This window comes from Ovis aries, chromosome 1 (genome assembly GCF_016772045.2).
Source record: "Ovis aries strain OAR_USU_Benz2616 breed Rambouillet chromosome 1, ARS-UI_Ramb_v3.0, whole genome shotgun sequence".
Taxonomy (NCBI): Eukaryota; Metazoa; Chordata; class Mammalia; order Artiodactyla; family Bovidae; genus Ovis; species Ovis aries.
The window spans coordinates 13,700,006-13,713,325 of NC_056054.1; positions in this window are offsets into that span (position 1 = coordinate 13,700,006).

The window sequence follows — 13,320 nt, forward strand, 5'->3', positions numbered from 1 at the left end:
TCAACCTGTTGAAGACCTGAATAGAACAAAAATTTGAAGAAAGAGGAATTCCTCCCTTTTTGCTTTGTACTTGCTTCAACTAGGACATCTCATCTTGTCTTCTCTGTTGCTCAGGCTGAGATTTAAACCATTGGTTCCCCTGGTTCTCAGGCCTTTGGACTCAGACTGAATTGCGTCACCATCATCAGTTTTCCTGCATCTGCAGCTTGTAGACAGCAGATTATGGGACTTCTCAGCCTCGGTAATTGCATGAGCCAATTTGTTACACCCACACACACACATATATATAAAATTAACAATTTGTTATACAGATATATAGATGTATCCAAAGAACCCTAACTAATATAAGTAAGACGTATAATACCATAGATGGATCCATGCTATCAGTTGGCCATACTTCAGTAATGAAAAGTGTGTTCCTTAAGTTTCAAATCTTGCTGGCAAAAACCCTACCTAAGTGATAGGATGTTTCTTCTTTCTTTGTATCCATCAAGATTCTTTTTCTTTCCAGCCACTTGGGATGTGGGATGTTAGTTCCCTGACCAGGGATGGAACCTTTGCCCCCGCAGTGGAAGCACAGAGTCTTAACCACTAGACTACCAGGGAAGTCCCTCCATCAAGATTCTTAATTTCAAGCAACAAAAACTAGTTCTGAATGTTTTAGGCAGAAAGAAATTTATTAAAAGGATATTAAGGTGCTCACAGAATCAGTGGGAGAACTGAAGAGAAGACTCACATTCTGGGTCACACAACGAGAAACAGCTAAAGTCAAGTTACAGAATTGGTCTGGTGACAAGGACACGAGCACCATGGCTGCAGAATGCTGGACGTGAAGCCTGTGTTGATGATTCAACCAGCATTGAGTGTTAGACTGCTCACTACCCCTGCAGCCACTGCTTTTCCAGCAAGTGATCTTCCTGAAACCATTGTTTCTAGCTATCTTTGAGGCTGGTGTGCCAGACTGGCAGAGCCTGGTCCGTATACTGATTTTCTGGCTGCAAGGAATGTGGGAAAGAAAGTTCCTAGCACTTTGGCTTTCATAGAGGATGATAAGCCCTATAGGTTAGATTCATAACCTGAGGGAATTTCACAAATGCAGGACAAGGGGCCCCAATGATGAGGGACAAGAAGAAATGCTGTATCTACTATGCACTTAACATTCAAGAGCAGCCCTGCTTGGGACATCAGCTCAGGGCTGGACCAGTATACTTCACAGAGCCTACTGCAAATAAGACTCACAAATTGTAGTGATCTATACTTAAGCCTGGGCTTCCCAGGTGGCACTAAGGGTAAAGAACCCGCCCTCCAATGTAGGAGACTTAAGAGACAGGAGTTCGATCCCTGGTTGGGTAAGATCCACTGGAGGAGGACACGGCAACCCTTCTCCAGTACTCTTGTTTGGGGAATCCCATGGACAGAGGAGCCTGGCGGGCTACAGTCCAGAGGGTCACAAAGAATTGGACACAGCTGAAGCAACTTAGCACGTGTGCATGCTTACTTGGAGCTGGTTATTGAATGAAGATTGATGCAAGTCAGGCACAGCTTTCACCAAGAAAACTATTATCTCTGCCACATTAGAGAAGTGGGGAAATAGGAAGCTGTCCTAACTATTGGTTCTGAGAACACAATTCCTTAGCCAAGATCTAGGGAAGGGGAAGCCACAGCCATAGCGATGACTTCCTAAGTCATCATATGTTGCTTCACTTCTCTGTCACTTAACGCAGTTCCAAATTCAACAAAAGCTTCTTACACACGTATTGGGGAATTTAAAACACACCCAGGTACAAGAAGGTCTAGGAAATGCACTCTTAGGTTTCTAGGCTGTGCAGTATAGGGAGGCAGGATAGGAAGGGATTGGCGATAGCTGTCTACTCTACCTGCCTGGGATACTGTTCATTTTACCTTTTCTCAGTCTCTGAATGCTATTTTTCTAAAAAAATCAATTTTACAAAAAGATGCTTAATATTGCTAATTAATAGAGAAATGCAAATCAAAATTACAATGAAGAATCATTTCACACCAGGATGGCCATCATTAACAAGTCTACAAGTAACAAATGCTGGAGGGGTGTGGAGAAAAACACCTACACTGTTGGTGGGGATGTAAACTGGTGCAACCATTGTGGAAACCTATGGATGTTCCTCAAAAAAACTAAAAACAGTGTTAATATATGATCCAGCAGTCCCACTCCTGGGCATATACCCAAACAGAGCTGTATATAATTTGAAAAGATATAAGCACCTTTATTTGGAAGGAAAGTTATGACCAACCTAGATAGCATATTGAAATTCAGAGACATTACGCTGCCAACAAAGGTCCGTCTAGTCAAGGCTATGGTTTTTCCAGTGGTCATGTATGGATGTGAGAGTTGGACTATGAGGAAAGCTGAGCACCAAAAAATTGATGCTTTTGAACTGTGGTGTTGGAGAAGACTCTTGAGAGTCCCTTGGACTGCAAGGAGATCCAACCAGTCCATTCTGAAGGAGATCAGCCCTGGGATTTCTTTGGAAGGAATGATGCTAAAGCATCCAGTACTTTGGCCACCTCATGCGAAGAGTTGACTCATTGGAAAAGACTGATGCTGGGAGGGATTGGGGGCAGGAGGAGAAGGGGACGACAGAGGATAAGATGGCTGGATGGCATCACTGACTCGATGGACATGAGTCTGAGTGAACTCCAGGAGCTGGTGATGGACAGGGAGGCCTGGCGTGCTGCGATTCATGGGGTCGCAAAGACTCGGACACGACTGAGCGACTGAACTGACTGAAGCACCTTTGTGTTCACAGTAGCACTACTTACAATCGCCAAGTCATAGAAGCAACCTAAATGTCCATCAGCAGATGAATGGATAAAGAAGATGTGGTGTACATATATATATATGTACACATACATGTACATACAATGGACTACTATTCAGGCATAAAAAAGAACAAAATAATGCCATTTGCAGCAACATGGACACAACTGACATTATCAAACTAAGTGAAGTAAGCCACATAGAGAAAGACGAATATCATCTGATATCCCTTCTGTATGGAATCTAAGAAAAATGAAACAAGCAAATTTACAAAAGAGAAACAGAATCATTACAAAGGGAATAGGTAGTGGTGGGGGAGGGAACACAAATAAGGAGTTTGAGATTAACATGTACATAATACTGTATATAAAATAAGTAAACAATAAGGACCTACTGTACAGCACAGGGAACTATATTCAGTATCTTGTTATTAAGAACATATAATGGAAAAGAATCTGAAAAATAATATGTATATATTTATATATACCTTGCTGTATACCTGAAACTAACACATTGTAAATTAACTGTACTTCAGAAAACCTCTAGACCATTCAGGTATGACCTAAATCAAATCCCTTATGATTATACAGTGGAAGTGAGAAATAGATTTAAGGGCCTAGATCTGATAGACAGAGTGCCTGATGAACTATGGAATGAAGTTCATGACATTGTGCAGGAGACAGGGATCAAGACCATCCCCATGGAAAAGAAATGCAAAAAAGCAAAATGGCTGTCTAGGGAGGCCTTACAAATAGCTGTGAAGAGAAGAGAGGCGAAAAGCAAAGGAGAAAAGGAAAGATATAAGCATCTGAATGCAGAGTTCCAAAGAATAACAAGAAGAGATAAGAAAGCTTTCTTCAGCGATCATTGCAAAGAAATAGAGGAAAACAACAGATTGAGAAAGACTAGAGATTTCTTTAAGAAAATTAGAGATACCAAGGGAACATTTTATGCAAAGATAGGCTCGATAAAGGACAGAAATGGTCTGGACCTAACAGAAGCAGCATTAAGAAGAGGTGGCAAGAATACACGGAAGAACTGTACAAAAAAGATCTTCACTACCCAGAGAGTCATGATGATGTGATCACTAATCTAGAACCAGACATCTTGGAATGTGAAGTCAAGTGGGCCTTAGAAAGCATCACTACGAACAAAGCTAGTAGAGGTGATGGAATTCCAGTTGAGCTGTTTCAAATCCTGAAAGAGGATGCTGTGAAAGTGCTACAATCAATATGCCAGCAAGTATGGAAAACTCAGCAGTGGCCACAAGACTGGAAAAGGTCAGTTTTCATTCCAATTCCAAAGAAAGGCAATGCAAAAGAATGCTCAAACTACCACACAATTGCACTCATCTCACATGCTTATAGAGTAATGCTCAAAATTCTCCAAGCCAGGCTTCAGCAATACATGAACCGTGAACTTCCTGATGTTCAAGCTGGTTTCAGAAAAGGCAGAGGAACCAGAGATCAAATTGCTGGATCATGGAAAAAGCAAGAGAGTTCCAGAAAAATATCTATTTCTGCTTTATTGACTATGCCAAAGCCTTTGGCTGTGTGGGTCACAATAAACTGTGGAAAATTCTGAAAGAGATGGGAATACCAGACCACCTGACCTGTCTCTTGAGAAGTCTGTATGCAGGTCAGGAAGCAACAGTTAGAACTGGACATGGAACAACAGACTGGTTCCAAATAGGAAAAGGAGTGCATCAAGGCTGTATATTGTCACCCTGCTTATTTAACTTCTATGCAGAGTACATCATGAGAAATGCTGGACTGGAAGAAACACAAGCTGGAATCAAGATTGCCTGGAGAAATATCAATACCCTCAGATATGCAGATGACACCACCCTTATGGCAGAAAGTGAAGAGGAGCTAAAAAGCCTCTTGATGCAAGTGAAAGAGGAGAATGAAAAAGTTGGCTTAAAGCTCAACATTCAGAAAACGAAGATCATGGCATCCGGTCCCATTACTTCATGGGAAATAGATGGGGAAACAGTGGAAACAGTGGCAGACTTTATTTTTGGGGGCTCCAGAATCACTGCAGATGGTAACTGCAGCCATGAAATTAAAAGACGCTTACTCCTTGGAAGGAAAGTTATGACCAACCTAGATAGCATATTCAAAAGCAGAGACATTACTTTGCCGACTAAGGTCCTTCTAGTCAAGGCTGTGGTTTTTCCTGTGGTCATGTATGGATGTGAGAGTTGGACTGTGAAGAAGGCTGAGCACTGAAGAATGGATGCTTTTGAACTGTGGTGTTGGAGAAGACTCTTGAGAGTCCCTTGGACTGCAAGGAGATCCAACCAGTCCATTCTGAACGAGATCAGCCCTGGGATTTCTTTGGAAGGACTGATGCTACAGCTGAAACTCCAGTACTTTGGCCACCTCATGAGAAGAGTTGACTCATTGGAAAAGACTCTGATGCTGGGAGGGACTGAGGGCAGGAGGAGAAGGGGACGACCAAGCTTGAGATGGCTGGATGGCATCACGGACTCGATGGACGTGAGTCTGAGTGAACTCCGGGAGTTGGTGATGGACAGGGAGGCCTGGTGTGCTGTGATTCATGGGATCGCAAAGAGTCAGACACGACTGAGCAACTGAACTGAACTGAGCTGATTGTTTTCTTTGTGAACCAAGTATGTGGTCTAATTTTGTAAATGATTCATGGACATACGAAAAAGGAGGATATTCTATATTCAATGTCACAGATGGTAGATTTCATAAATGACTACTAACTCAAATTCATTAATTTCAGTATTCCATTCCTCTAAATATTGCCTGTTCTGTACTTAGTTCTGTTTAATCACAATATGACGGTATTTCTACCAAGTTCTCCTTGACTTTCTAATAGCTTTTGCTTTATATATTTACCTGCCATGTTCTTTAGTTTATGATTATTAACCCTTCTTTTTTAATTATTCATATTATATTAACCAATTTAGTGCTTTTCTTTCGATTCCTCCTGATATAACATTGCCTCTTCTCTTTTCTCTTTGCTCAACATTGCCAGGGATGCCTTGCCTACTCCCTTATTTTCAGCTTCTCTGTATCATTTTGTTTTAAATCTGTTTCTTATATGCAGTACATAGCTGGGCTTTTTTGTTTTTTGTTTTTTTAACATTATCTGACAGTCTGGTTTTCAATGGGGTAGCTTCGTTTATTTACACTTAATGGTAATTAGTAACACTCACCTTAGTTCTGCCAACTGATACCATGTTTACTATTTATTTTGCTGATTCTCTGGTTTTATCAAATTACGATTCATTCCCCCTTTTTCCTTGTTATTTGTTAGCCACTCATTGCTCAGTCTTGTCCAATTCTTTTTCGACCCCATGGACACAGGCCATCAGGCTCCTCTGTCCATGGAATTTTTCAGGCAAGAATACTGGAGTGGGTTGCCATTTCCTCCTCCAGGATCTCCCCGGCTCAGGGATCAAAGCTGTGTCTCATGCAGTGGCAGGCAGATTCTCTACCACTGAGCCAACTAGGACGCCTCGGTTGTTTGTTAAGCTCCACTCTATTTTTCCATTTTATCTCTGATTTCTTTTCTTTTTCCTATGCTTATTAATGCCCACAGATCTTTCTATCATCATTTTAAAAATACATCAACTGTTTGCTGTATAGAGATGCTTCCTTCCCTACTTCTTCTTTCTCTTTCCCTCAAAAGATAAGATCTTTTGAATATTTTTATTTCCCCATTCTCCACTCACATTAAGGCTTTGGATGGGTTTTGCCATGTTTCTCCTCAGTCCTCCACTGTAATTCCTAGAGCTTTTATAATTTGCTATGCCTTGCTTCCGGCTATTATTGGAATTTCTTTTGCAGTATACCTGCATATTGTGAAAAGTATTAGTCACTCAATGTCCAACTCTTTGTGACCTCATGGACTGTAGCCTGCCAGGCTCTAATGTCCATGGAATTCTCCAGGAAAGAATACTGGAGTGGGTAGCCTCTCCCTTCTCCAGAGGATCTTCTCGACCCAGGGATTGAACCGGGTCTCCTGTACTGCAGACAGTCTCTTTACCATCTGAGCCACTGGCGAAGCCCTGTATATATACATATATTTTGGCCACGGATGGCGACTTGCAGGATCCTAGTTTCCTGACTAGGGCTTGAAGCCATGCCCTCTGCAGTGGAAACAGAGAGTCTTAATCACTAGACTGGTAGGAAATTCCATGCAATATATTTCTTCCATCTCATATTAATAGTTTTTTTAGCCTTTGTATTATACAGTTCCAGATAGTTTCTTAATATCCAATGAATACATGTCAGATATGCAGATGATATCACTCTAATGGCAAAAATTGAATAGGAACTAAAGAGCCTCTTGATGAGGGTGAAAGAGGAGAGTGAAAAAGATGGCTTAAAACTCAACATTCAAAAAAACGAAGGCCAAGGCATCCAGTCCCATCACTTCACGGCAAATAGGTGGGGGAAAAAGTGGAAACAGTGACAGATTTTATTTTCTCGGGCTCCAAAATCGCTGCAGACAGTGACGGAAGCCATGAAATTAAAAGATGCTGGCTCCTTGGAAGAAAAGCTATGATAAACCTAGACAGTGTATTGTTGACTTTGCTGACAAAGGTCTGTATAGTCAAAGCTATGGTTTTTCCAGTAGTCATGTACAGATGTGAGAGTTGGACCATAAAGAACGCTGAGCACTAAAGAACTGATGCTTTCAAACTGTGATGTTGGAGAAGGCTATTGAGAGTCCCTTGGACTGCAAGGAGATCAAACCAGTCAATCCTAAAGGAAATCAACCCTAAATATTCATTGGGAGGACTGATGCTGAAGCCAAAGCTCCAATCCTTTGGCCACCTGATGTGAAGAACTGACTCCCTGGAAAAGACCCTGATGCTGGGAAAGATTGAAGGCAGGAGAAGGGGACAACAAAGGACGAGATGATTGGATGGTATCACCAGCTCAATGGACATGAGTTTGAGCAAGCTCCAGGAGGTGGTGAAGGATAGGGAAGCCTGCTGTGCTGCAGTCCATGGGGTCGCAAGACTTAGTGATTGAACAACAACAGCATGTTATATATTTAGCTAGTCTATCAATATCCAGTGGATATTGATATACTATCTTAAATGAATCTATAATTAAATATATATGTGCTTTCATCATATGTATTTTATTTCATACATTTAAAAACTTTCAGAGAAGGATTTTGTTTCACAGGAAAAAAAGTGTAAGAATGCCTACTCTAGATAATCGCAGCTTCTCCTACAACTTCAATGACCATCTCTACAGCAATGACTGTCATTTTTTTTCTCCAATCTATGCTTTTCCTGGATTCCAGGCCCACAAATTTACACATACACACTTATACACAGCACACTTGAGAATCCCATGTTGTCTTTTAAAGGAACCTCTAATTCAACATTTCCAAAACTACATTCATATCTTCTTCCTAGTCTGGTTCTTGTCCAATGAAATCTTTCTCAGAAAATGGTGCTGAGAAAGCCAGAAGCCAGGAATCACACCTGAGTCTTTCTTCTCTCTTACCTGTATACCTAGAGGTAAACTTGCTCATGTCAGTCCACTTCCCTCCATACCTTGATCATCAGTATTTACCTGCTTTAGTGGAACACAAGGGGTGAAATCAGACTGCTGTGGGTTGATGGATGGTGGATGGGAAATAGCCACTATAAAAGAACTCCTATGGAAAGTTTGGGCAAAGAATCCCAGAAGATTTTGGAAGGCGCCATCCTTTGCTCCTTGCATTCCCAGCCCCAACTTTAGCCCAGCCATCCTCCTGGGTCAGAAAACTGCTGGCACCAGTAAACAGAGTCTCAGATCTATTGTCGAGCATCCACAGGGTGAATGAACTGTCATAGAAACATCCCCAGGTAGGCATAGCAAAGAATGTGTTGTGTGCCAGGAGGTGGGAGGTTCCTTGCAATATTATATAACAGTAACCTCAGATATGAGGATGACACCACCCTTATGGCAGAAAGTAAAGAAATAAAGAGCCTCTTGAAAGTGAAAGAGGAGAGTGAAAAAGTTGGTTTAAAGCTCATCATTCAGAAAACTAAGACCAGGCATCCAGTCCCATCACTTCATGGCAAATAGATGGGGAAACAATGAAAATAGTGAGAGACTTTATTTTGGGGGGTTCCAAAATCACTGCAGATGGTGACTGCAGCCATGAAATTAAAAGATGCTTGCTCCTTGGAAGAAAAGCTATGACAAACCTAAACTGCATGTTAAAATACAGAGACATTACTTTGCCAGTGAAGGTCTGTCTAGTCAGGGCTTTGTTTTTTCCAGTAGTCATGTATGGATGTGAGAGTTGGACCATAAAGAAAGCTGAGTGCCAAAAAATTGATATTTTTGAACTGTGGTGTTGAAGAAGACTCTTGAGAATCCCTTGGACTGCTAGGAGATCCAATCAGTCAGTCCTAGAGGAAATCAGTCCTGAATATTCATTGGAAGGACTGATGCTGAAGCTGAAACTCCAAAACTTCGGCCATCTGATGCAAATAACTGACTCCATAGAAAAGACCCTGATGCTGGGAAAGATTGAAGGCAGGAGGAGAAGGGGATGACAGAAGATGAGATGCTTGGATGGTATCACTGACTCGATGGACATGAGTTTGAACAAGCTCTGGGAGTTGTGGATGGACAGGGAGGCCTGGCGTGCTGCAGTCCATGGTGCCTGCAGAGAGTGAGTCACTCACACGACTGAGTGACTGAACTGAACTGAACTGATAGGCGTTAAGTGCTCAGGCACTAGCCTTCTGCATTGGTTTTTCCTCTCCTGACTGCATTCATGCTCTGCACCACAGCCACTTAAGGCTTCTTTTGATTCTTCAAACGCATTATATCTCTTCTATTACTAGACTTGGGATATGCTGTCCTCTTGGCTTGGGGTGTTCCCAACTTCTCTTTGCTTAGTTAATTCCTAGCTCGAATGTTACTGATGGTTTATGGTGAACGATGTCGAATTCGTGATCTCTGAAGAATAAGATTTAGCCTCGGCACCAGGGACCAGGCTTGATCACTCAAGAGCTTTTGTGTAGCAGAGTTTTATTAAAGTGAAAAAGGACAAAAAAAGCTTCTGATACAGACATCAGAAGGGGAACTGAGAGCTCTCCCCTAGCTAGTATATCAAGGCCTTATATACTTTTACCAGACCCACTCCTACAACATATATCTTAAATTAATAAGATTAGAGCTAACAATAGAAAGCTCTTACCAGATCCTCTTCCACATTATATGTCTTAAGATAACAAGATTAGTCAGAAGGTTCTTGTTAAGAAGAAACATGTCCTCCAGCCAAGATACATCGTTATATTGACTAAGCTAAAGCAATGTAGAACAAAAACATTTGTCCTTTTCTCCTCCTTGAGAGCCCCAGGCTCCTTTTTCTACTTCTCAAGAGCCCTGGACCCCTTCCTCCTTGAGGGCCCTGGACTCCTTATCAACATACCTAAGAATTAGCTCTCTCATCACTTCTTCAGGGAAGTCTTCATTGTACTCCAAGAGAAGACCTCTGCTGTACTCTCATAGTGTCTTTTTCCTTCATAGACTTGTCACAGTTTGTGATTATACAGTGGTCATTGTTACAGTTTGATTAATGTCTGCCATCTCTAACAGACTGGAAGCCCTAGGAGGGCAGGAACCATATTTCTTTCTATACCATAGTATCTTCAGCCATGATAATATAGTGTCTGGTCTGTGGTAGGTAATCAGTAGTGTATGTGGTGTATGTGGATGACTGGTCAAGTATCTGCGTATGCAAAGCAAAGCAGACCTGAGCCGTGGTAATGACCTCATAAGGAGACATCCCACTCAGAAGTTGTCAGAGTAGCCCATCTTGTTCCCTCAAGGACGTCTCACTGGTTGGGCCACTATCATCTTCAGTGTATAGCAGGATATATCACCTACTTGTTTGGTTTCTGAATCAACTAGATCCACCCTCATTCAGCAATGTGGACTACTGGCTTTCAGGGACACAGCACAACCTTGAAATGATAACCATTTATTTATTTGACCAATAAATAGGCACCAATTGTGCCTACCCCTCTTGTATTCAAGCAGTGTACTGGCGATGGGGAAACACACATGAATGAGGCTTGGTTATTATTCTCAAGGAATTTATAGCTTTGAAGCACAGTCAGACATGTAAACAAATTATAACTTCCTGTTTTAAAACACTAATATTACAAGACACTCAAAGCATCGCAGAGAAGAGGCTATCAAAGCACTTACCAAAGCCCTAGCTAGAAGAGGTGCTATTTAGAACAATGACCCAAGGGACACACTTTTCAAACCTTCTGAGCTCTAACTTTGGACCAGTTTAGACCACAAGAAAGCAATTGGCTTGAACCACATTAGACAAGTCCCTTAAAAAACAACCATCCCTAGGTTACTTTTATGTCCTTGGCCAACTTTTATTGGACATAAGAAATATCAATTTAATTTATGCTTTGCATTTGTTGTTTAAATCTGCTTATTTGCTTTACTTATTACTTATTTCATTTACTGGTTCCTAACAAGTCACGTGAGAAATCACATTTAGAATGTAGTGTTATGAAAAGAAAAAAATTTATGTTCTCTCTCTTCTGACAAACTGATTCCTTTCAGATGACAAGATCTATTGAACATGTACTGTGTTTTCACTTTTGCCTTGGCAGCTAGAAGACTGAGAACAAAAATATCAAATTCAGTCACAGCCATGTTTAATTTACAGGATAATTGTGATCTCCTTTTTCTTTGGCCCTAGTGCTCTATTCCCTAGTGGCTCGGACGGTAAAGCGTCTGTCTACAATGCGGGAGACCTGGGTTTGATCCTTGGGTTGGGAAGATTCCCTGGAGAAGGAAACGGCAACCCAGTCCAGTACTCTTGTCCTAGAAAATCCTATGGACTGAGGAGCTTGGTGCAGGCTACTGTCCATGGGGTTGCAGACTGAGCAACTTCACTTCAGTGCTCTATTTCTTGGAGTTTTGTATGTTTGTTGCTCTTGTGTTTTTTGTGTTGTTTTTGTCTGTTGTAAACCTTTATGTCCTTATGGAAAAGAAATAGGATAAAATAAGCTAAGCATTTAGTATGTTCAGTCATTTTAGAATTATTTCTGCTATTTGCCAAAGATAAATGCAAAGAAAAAAACCTATGTTTGGATCTTAAAAAAGTCTGGAGAAACTGGGAAGGACAAAGAAATGCAACAGAAAGGCGCAAACAATGGAACTTGAGGTAGTATTGCCCATTTTCTCTGATTCAAATACTGGGCCACATTGATCTGGCATAAGGTCTAGTAGAAGAGAATATTTGAAATTTGCACTGTTTAGGAAAATCCCAGATATATGGTTAGGCAGACAGATCCCAGCAGGTATGACCATTACATATATATAAATACACACACACACACACACACACACACATATATATACGTAGTTATAGATTTAGCCTTCTTTCTTTCTTTTTTTTTATTTAGTCTTTTTTCGATCACAGATCCCTTTGACCATCTCTTCAAAGCACTGAAACTGCTTACCAGTAATAGACTTTCAAATACAGTTTCTGAAAACAGAACACTCCAGTTTTCTATTTATCTTTCCAGAATATCAAAAGTACTTTATAGCTGGCACTGCTTCAAAGAATTCAGATAGACCTGAGGAAGCACCTGAGCTGCCAGGTCAAACAAGGGGCCTGGCAAATCAGCTGTCAGCTCAAGTTCTAAACACTCCGACACTATTCTTGGATGATTCAAACCAGGGGCATGTTTTGTGGTTTTTAACTATTTTGAGTAACATACCCTTTTTTGGGCTCTTCCCTGGTGGCTCAGATGGTAAAGTGTCTGCCTACAATGTGGGAGACCTGGGTTCGATCCCTGGGTTGGGAAGATCTCCTGGAGAAGGAAATGGCAACCCACTCCAGTACTCTTGCCTGGAAAATTCTATGGACAGAGGAACCTGGTAGGCTACCGTCCATGGGGTCACAAAGAGTCGGACACGACTGAGTGACTTCACTCACTTACTCACCCTTTTGATGAGCTGATAAAGATACAGGTCATAGATACATATAGATAGACACACGCAATTCTGCATACAATTTTATGGGGTTGATAGACTTCCATAAAGTCCATCCTCAGATTCTAGGTTTCGTTTAAGTGAAGGCTTTCCTGGACTGGGGGTGGGAGGGCAATGTCCTTGTAGAACTTTCAGTATAACCGTCTCTCTTATCACTGGGACTGGAGCGGCTTGGTTATAGGGTAACCGGACCGGAAGACACAGACCCCCATAGCCTCTGGACAGGCCCCTCCAGGCTCTCCCTTCCCCCAATTCCCATTCGCGCAGGTGCGAAAACCTAAGGGGCCACCCAGGCGCTTCGGCTCTGGAAGGTGGGGGTTGGATGGGACCCTGGGAGCGATAGAGGCGGAGGTGGGGGCCTTCCCGAGGTTGCTTGGTGACCAAACTCTCCGCCCAGATCGTTCCATTTCCTCAGCAGGGGGCGCCGCGGGCCCGAACGTTGCTGACGGACCTCCCAGAGCGGTCCTCTTCCGGCTTCCCCCCCTCCGCTGGGTG